The 9,172-nt window shown below is 30.4% G+C and overlaps 1 protein-coding gene across 4 annotated transcripts in view; it reads left to right on the plus strand.

Moving 5' to 3' along the window:
* LOC115244587 (protein sprint) overlaps positions 1 to 9,172 on the plus strand; it is a 129,106-nt gene that overhangs the window by 32,908 nt on the left and 87,026 nt on the right. The gene's annotated exons all lie outside the window — the stretch shown is intronic.

Below are 9,172 nucleotides of genomic sequence, written 5' to 3' on the forward strand. Positions count from 1 at the left end.
AAACATTATAAATATCTATATCCTTGTCTTTCTCCCATTAAACGTATTATCTTTGATTTTTTATTATAAAAATTATTTGATAATGAGTTTTATATTTCTCTAATTTTATATCAAAACTCAAATCAAAGTCAAGTATTATATATAAAACAACATGAAAAAATTAAGATTTGAAAGCGGGAGAGTTATATATATTATATATATACATATAATTATACTATTAACATATAATACATATTTAAGTATACAGAGGTACAATACAGGAATATTTTCAATATATGTATGTACATATTTTATATATACGTTAAATATGCTTACAAAAAATAAATACGAGTGTCTTATTTGTAATATATATATTTTGGAAAAATTTGCGTTATAATGCGGAGAACATATTAACCATTCTTGCCACATGCGGTGGAGGTTAAATCAAATTAATTCACGTAATTTATGGGGAAAATCTCGCGCGAATAATTTCCATATCGCGTAGAATCCTTCTCGTGATGTATGAGAGACTGCGCTTACAATATCTGAGATGTTATATAGAACACTAGACATTGTGTACCGGGTGGCCAAATATCTATTATATCTTCTATATTCGCTATAAATTAATTCCATTAATTTGCAGTTTTATTGCAAATTTTAATTGTTTGTATTAATAATAAAAAAATTGAAGAAAAGAGGCGACTTACAGACCTATGGTGAAATACTTATTGCTTCATACAATTATATAGTATAAAAATTATGTTAAATATTATTTGTTATAATAATGAAATTTTTTTATTATTTCTTTTTTTCTCTCGTTTCTTCTTTAAAAAATGATTTTAATATTTTATTTCTCATTACTGGCGATCACCAGTTATATGAACTGTTTATATAAGAGACAGATGCATATAGATATAGATTTTTGGATTCACATACACTCATATATTGCGTGTGTGTGTATATATATATGTACGTATATATGTATGTATGTATGTGTATATATATATATATATATATATATATATGTACACATACATGGGTTAAACTTTAAGATTTAACATCTGGGGTGCGTCCTCCTATTCACTCGAAAGAGAAGATGGACGATGTCTCCCTGAAAGGACACAAAATTTCAATGGGGCTTGAGAAGGGTTCGAACTCAAAAGTTTGAAACTTGACATAACTTGAGCTTCATATCGACAAACATGATTAACTGCGATTTGAGATAATGATTACGCGTGTGTTGTTTAACAATTTAAACAAGTTGTTTACAAAATCTGGCTTTAGATCATCATTAATTTGATTGTCATGTCATTCTTATTAATTGTATTATATAGTGAAATTAATAAAAAAACAAATACGTACGTATAAAAATTAAAAAATACTGATATTGATTCTTATTTAATATTATTTTTTTAAATAAAATTGTAACCAAAATTTAATTAAATATAACACACATATAAAATTTTTATAATTAAATGCGCAAGAATCTTCCCATAGTCTTTTTTAATTTTTTAATACTGATTAGAATAAACAGTATTAATTAAAGAGAAATATTAAAATAGATGAATTTAAATAGATATTTCTTTCTCTTTCTCTCTCTCTCTCTCTTCCTTTGCACGTTGTCAACATATGTCATATATAAATTAAATTTATAATTATGTTTGTGGAATTTTGAAATCGTAATTTAGTGACAATACACATCACATCTATGTATCAAAGTATTATTTTATTGTCATTTACAAATTGCTATTATTGACACATAAAGTATAAATCATGTGCGTTTTTATTACATATTCTGCGATAGAAGCGTTGTCTGTAATTTTACAGGGCTGATATGAGCGTTATTATGAGGCAACGCTGAAACGGCTTACAGCTGGCAACTCGAAGAGCAATTATGCATAATATTATGACACTAATTTCGAACACATGTTACGAATTAGGTCGTTTGTTAGCGACGATACTAATTTTGCATATATACAATATTAATTCACATACCATTTGGTCTTAAAACGATTTCATACTTGAAGTACTTGATTAATTTATTGAATTACAAAACATATACCTAGCATTGTAATAGAAAAATAGTAAAAATCTTGCAGAATATTTTATAATATTAATGTTTCCTATATTACGCAATATAAAATTATATATAGAATTTTGTGTACACGTATGTTTTTGCATTTTTACGAAAATGCGTTTCCTATGTTTTCCTATGAGAGGGAGAGAGATACACACATTTTTAAATATATTTAAAAATATATATTTAATTTTAACATTAATTTTTAACATTTTTAATATTTTTTAATATATACTATATATTGTTTTGAGTTTTTAAGTGTGTAATGTATTATATATCTAATATAAATATATTTTTTGAAGAAGAATAAAAGAGAGTGTCCATTAAACGCTTTTAAAAATGTTTAATCTTTAAAATGTTTTATTAAATATACCGTTGCAAAAAAATTTTGTAAAGTATTTTAATTATATACTTTGCATTTTTTACAAAAATGTGCGCCTGACTTTTCCAAAAAAAAGTTACGGGGGAGCGTTTATGCATTTATTATTAATCTCATATCGTCCAAGACTCGTTCGTAATAACTTTCTTCAAGAAGTGCATTCTCTTTTTTTGTCATAACCAAAGTTCGGGCATTTTCCCAAATTGTATATCTCTTGCGATATAAATTGCTCGTCGCAATGTTAGTTTGCATCACTCTTATTATACTATAATCGATGCAGAAAAAGCGTCACTTCGCTGCTGCTTTATACCGTGTAAAAAATGACGAGAGACGTTTAATGTCCGCTCTTATTTATATACTTTGCCGCAAAGATTACTTACGCCATTTTGTCTTGAAACACACCAATTTTTTGTTCTGCCTACCGCCTCAATTATAATAATAATATATTTAATAATTATTTAATATAATTATAGATAACGATTATAGATAATAACGATGATAATAATTAATCGCAATGAAATATTATTATATTTACATAACAACTTCTCTGCATCATATTTAATAGAAATTATAGTATGTATAATAGTTTATATAAGTATATATTAACTATTAATATGTGACACTAAAATTAAACTGATTAATTACTAAAATAGAAGTAAATTGATAAAAGTTAACTATGATATTAAAATTATACAATTAATATGCATTATACAAAATTGCGTCAAATTTCGAATATAATATATGGCCATATATGATCTTATGTCCGTTTTTTTTCTCGGATTAATCAAAGTTTCATTCTTTTAACATTTATTTACATATTTCATAGAGATATTTCATATTGCGCTTTTCAGCACGTATCACGTGTCGCAATGATTAATCGCAATGGATGGAAAATATGACGGGAATGACCAGGATCGGATCTCTAATTTATACGATTATATATCGATAAAAAACGCTCGCGTATATATGCAAATTAGCAGGACGGACGGACGAGCGACGAGACGCGATGGTTTGCGCGAATGAAATTTCCATTTTTTTTCCTATCGCTCTCCACCGGAGATATCGAGCCCCCCTTTCATTTTTTCTCGGAAATATCATTCTCCGTTTCCGACAGGCGCCCGACACTTTTGTTCGTCAAATTCGTGTTAGCGGTAACCAATGTTTTCATCGGGCTCGCAGCGAAAAAAAGGAAAGAGAAAGAGCTTTTAAAAAAATGGGTGTGATACGTATGACAATTTTTCCATTGTTTTACTCTTGCGCTCTTTGCATCGTTGCAAGTGCGGGCTTTACAAACAAATCGCAGAATTAACATTCTGATAGAAAAAAAACCGGAAATATCGAGTAAATTTTTTCTAAGTGATCGATTTACAAGTCAATATATTTTTAAGATTATTTTTATTAAAAAAAGAGAAAAAACTTGAATAATTTTATTATTTTACACAATTTACATAAAAATTTGTTATTGAAAAGAAGGACAAAATATTTTGAATAATTGTAAAACGAATATACTAAAAAATAGCTTTGTAATAAAAAATAAAAATAAGAAAATAATTTATAAATTTGTGATAGAGAGCAAGAAGCTTCTGATTTTTCGGAATTTTATCTAAAATCTTTTGTTTTCTAAAAAAGTTCGCTCTAGTATTTATACATATTTGTTTTTGCCTTTTAAATTCTGTTAAAAAAAGCGAGACATTTGTAATATACATGTTTCGCGGACTTTGATCAGCGACATCATAAGCAGCTTCTCGGACTGAACCCGCGTTACTGTCACTTACAGTTCCAGACAACAGGACGGCGAGGATGATGAGACGCGAAATTGGAATGAAATTCTGTGATACTTGCAGTTGAATTGTTATTGGCCGGCAATCTCGATAAAAAGTTTGTCTTTGATCGGTGAGCCATCAGCTCTCTTCGATGTAATGACAGTGAGAAGAACATTCATTTCAATTCTAAATTATTCTACGACAGAATAATTTACAGTTAAATAATTTAATTGATATATGTAATTTAGTATACAAATAAAAAAAGATATTAATAATTAATAATATATAAAACATAATATAATGTAATAAGATAACGTAAAGTGTGGGTACGTGTATGTGTGTGTGTATAATATAGTAGTAAACATAATGTACAAAAATATTTTTTATTTTTTTTCAGACCATACTAAAATTTATTAATTGAATTATTTAACTGTAAATTATGAAATAATTTAAAATAGAAATAATATCTTGAAATAATTCAAAATAGAAATAATATCTTTCTTATATACACATACATACACACTTAATAATATATGTAATCATATAGAATAAAAAATATATGATTTAGCAAGAGATAGGAAAAGAGAGGAAGAGGGGGAGGAAGTAGAAGTTTGTTGTTTATATTTTTATTACGACTTCGTAAACTAGCTCACTATTTCTTCCAGCATTGTTAATGCGATCAATCTCTGACATAATTAATACTCCTCTTTCCAAGCAATCTCTGGCATAATTAAGTCTCATCTTTTCAACTTCTGCGCGCGATATAATAATAATAATTATTAACATTATTACGTAGTCTCCCACCATATAAATTCTGTCAATAGTTTGAACATATACAGGCGTTAAAAAAAAACCATTCAATATTAATTACCAATTTATAAGTGTCTATATTTACTTCATATATTTACATGTTATTATTTTTAACGGTGGAATAATCTTCAGCCGAGATGTCGCGCAAGCATTTTTAATAACGGCTCTTAACGGCGGTAAGAATTTAATAATACCCTCCACACGAAAGCGTAATGGCACATTCTTTCTCGTCTCGTGGTGCGCACACGTCATTTCCGGATATTCCCCAAGCCATTAAACGAGGTGTGTATCTCGGCCGACGTGAATTTCGAGAGTGCACAGCAAATCCGCTTTTAATGCACGCTCTCTTCTCCTTTTGCATCCCTCTCTTCCATCCTTCAACATCTTGACATCGAAAAATAATGCAATTTTCCACCTCCCGCAGCTCCTCGTCGACGGCTCCAGATGTGCGATCGCAGCATTAGATTCGCATTAGACCGGACGAGATCGTTCGAGGTGCATTCGGAAGGAGATACAATTTTCGCCATAACATAAAAACTTGTGTTTATCGCCTGCTTTTTCCGACACTGTCTTCCTGCACGAGCTACATGGAATTTCTCTCGTCGAGTCGTAAAATAGCAAGATAACGCACGCTCTTTTTATCTTTTGTGTAAAATAAATCGATTCGTATCGATTTGTAACGAACATTTTTAGGACGACATAATTCATTTCTAAATTAAACTTACAAAAATTATGACAATTATAAATCATATCTTAAAAAAAAAAATTTGTTATATTATATAATACAGAAAACAGAAAAAGTGTATATAAAGTAAATATATATTTATTGAGAAATACATTAGTGATATTATAATATATTTAGTGCCAATTAAAGTGAAAGAATATAACACCGTAAATATCTTGTGTAAAATAATATAGTGTGCACATACCATTCCTTGAGGATTTCTCTCAATATAGTAGATGTCTGCGGAGAATCGGGGAACAAGTTTGAGCTACGATGCTCCCGGGAATTGCGGAAGCTTCAAGTCTTGTGCCATGACGGCTATGGACTACGAGAACCATCAGCAGAACCACCATCATCCCCTGTGTACATACTATATAGGATGCGCACCCGCATAAGCACGCCTAAAAGCAGTTCATCTGGCGAAACTATCGGTCCAGACATCGTCTGTCCGAAATTTATGGGGTCCTTCATGGGTTATTTCTGCCGTTGACAGTTTTGGGTGGTCAAAAGAAACCATTGGATCTCGATATAACATAGAGCGTCGCGTCCAATATATGGATAAAAAATCAAGAACGTAAAGCGACCTTTTAAAATATTGAAGATTTTGTAAATTTTTCATCATTAAAGACAAATGCGAGTCAAATATAGCTGATGTTAGTAGATACGTATCAATATATATTTCAGCTTTTTATTTTTTTTTTTTTTGGATATCTTATAATTTTTAAATTTCCGGTTTCAAGATTTATATTGTTCACATACAAGTTTCGTAATAATTAAATTTTTTACATTTATACTTATCTAATTTGTCTACTTGTCAATTTATTTGTCCAATTAATTTACCTTGATAGTCGTGAGTGATTCTATAGAACCGCGCGAGATTCTCTTGGGGAAAAAATGACCTGCCGGACACACATACTCTCCTCTGCTTTTCTAACACCCTAGAAATTTAAATAAGTCCGGACGAAGAAATAAAAATAGAAAAGAAAGCAAATGTCGATTATTTGCGGGAAAAGTAGACTACAGAGATTCGCGAGAAGTGAGTCGAGAGAAGCGGACGATCGAATTATCCGGAAACTCGATATAACTCGGCACACGGAGATTTGCCCGGGTCGATTTCTCCGGATATATCTCCCCCTGATTTCTGGCGGCTAACGCGAGTCTGATGTTTGCCGAGGGGACCGTGTACTCCACCCTTATCCACCACCCCGTATCGTTAGCGGGTAGACAAAGGGTGCGTGCCCACGTCGCCGGGAATACGTGCCCCGAGGCACTGCTAATTCCGTCGATAATAGATTTTCAAGTCCGGCGCATCGCGCCATTTCCGCCATTCGTCAGCGTCTCGTTCGCGCGAATTTGCACCAAGCGCAAAATTACATTCCTGCAATAAAGGAAGTTCACGTTTTTCTCAACAATTTCAGATTAGAGCGGGAGATTATACTGGCGATGTATAAACCATATAAAAAAATGTATTTATAAAAATCTGTTTTTATTATAAAATAAAAAAATATTTTACAACAAATTTATGCAAAATATATATTTCTTGTAATAATTAAAAGCAAGAGATAGAGAGAGAAAGAAAGAGAATACAAGATAACGTATAATACGTTAAATGAATAATGTAGAGAACGGCTAGGGTCTGAGATCTGCCGGAGACATTGCGACTCTGTTTCACTTCAAATGACATCTTCATGAGGAACAACACGACTGGCGCTGATGGCCGGAAATTAGGTGATTGTTAAGCTAGTTTGCGAACAGTTGGTGACAGTGGGATTAATTAGAGACACAATATGTTGATATATATTATAACAAAATTTTTTTATTGGAAGTAAAAGATTTTTACATTTATGCTTCCCTCCCCTTTTGTAATAGAAAATAAAAATATATTACTCACAAAACAAACATTTCTTTGTAAAATATCCATGATTAAAAATATAACCGCCGTAAATGTCGATATTTCTAATATCTAGTTCATGTTCATTATTTTATCTCTATCAGAGAGCACACATTAGATTAGTCCAAAAGACCCTTTAATTTTTTTTACAATATATAAGAGAGAGAGAGAGAGAGAGAGAGAGAGAGTTTTAATAATAGATAAATATATATTTTGAAAATTATTCTTTTGATAACTAGTGCATAATACGAAGTTCGATTAGCAGCACGTAGTAACATTACAATTGATTAAAGATTGTTATTGTTAGCGAGATTAGAGGGGAGATCGGGAAAATCAGTATCGGATTAATTAGAGACACAATATATATGTTGCGCCATATTTAGTGGCGAAAGCTAACTGGAGATCCTTAATATGTGAGAAATTCCACCCTTATTCGTATAATATCTTCCATAAAGATGATTGTCGACTTCAGTGTATCTTATGGGTGCGGAAATTTTCTATATTAAATGTAACTGTATTGTATAACTATTTTTATATAATGCTTAATTTGTATATTAAATTCTCTCAATTTTTTATGTATATAAAAAAATCAATTTAACAAAAGCAACTTTGCGTATAATGATATTTAGACTTAAAATCTGTGGATATTTAGAGTTTATATATAATATATATAAAAGTTTCATATTTTGAAAATTATTCTTTTGATAACTAGTGCATAATACGAAGTTCGATTAGCAGCACGTAGTAATATTACAATTGATTAAAGATTGTTATTGTTAGCGAGATTAGAGGGGAGATCGGGAAAATCAGTATCCAGTAAAGGGGAATCTCGAACACGTAGCCCGAGGGAATCAATGTATCTAACTTATAACCTACATCGATTACGAAACCTTTAATCATTATGGACATGTATCATTAGCGTAATGATTATATAAACATTTCCGAAAGGCAGACACAGAATTAATAAATTGAATCCCATTCTCCTTTTATACGCTTTTGGTGATAGATACATGTATAATAATATGTTACTTTATTTCGAAGAAAATGTTATTTAAATAATTATATATCTAAAAAATGAAGAAGTAAAATATGAAATATAAAAATATAAAAGATATTTTTAAATTACTAAATATATTAATAGAAGTTTCGAAAGAGAGACGTTGTTTTATATTATGCCTCAATATCTTGGCGTATTATTTAGATTGGGATAATTATCAATATTTCGATCATGTGTTTAGATTGGAATATCTATCTCATTAATTTTATTGACTCATGTCATATATATATATACGAGGTCTGTCCATAAAAAAACCGAACTTTAAAAAAATCGCCCGAACACCGAACACAACCTTATTCAAGCATTATAAATTGTAAATTAAGAACGATAGCTCTTGTGAACGATAGTATGTTCGTGGTGTGAGAGAGTTGCTAAAGAATCCCACTACGCAATGCCACAAGGCGGATGACTCCATGCCATCGCAATCAGGCGCTTTTTTAAAAGTTCAGTTTCTTTATGGGCAGCCCTCGTATGTATACATATGTTATTTAT

The sequence above is a fragment of the Formica exsecta genome, unplaced genomic scaffold (genome assembly GCF_003651465.1).
Source record: "Formica exsecta isolate Colony F162 unplaced genomic scaffold, ASM365146v1 scaffold826, whole genome shotgun sequence".
In the NCBI taxonomy this organism is placed as follows: domain Eukaryota; kingdom Metazoa; phylum Arthropoda; class Insecta; order Hymenoptera; family Formicidae; genus Formica; species Formica exsecta.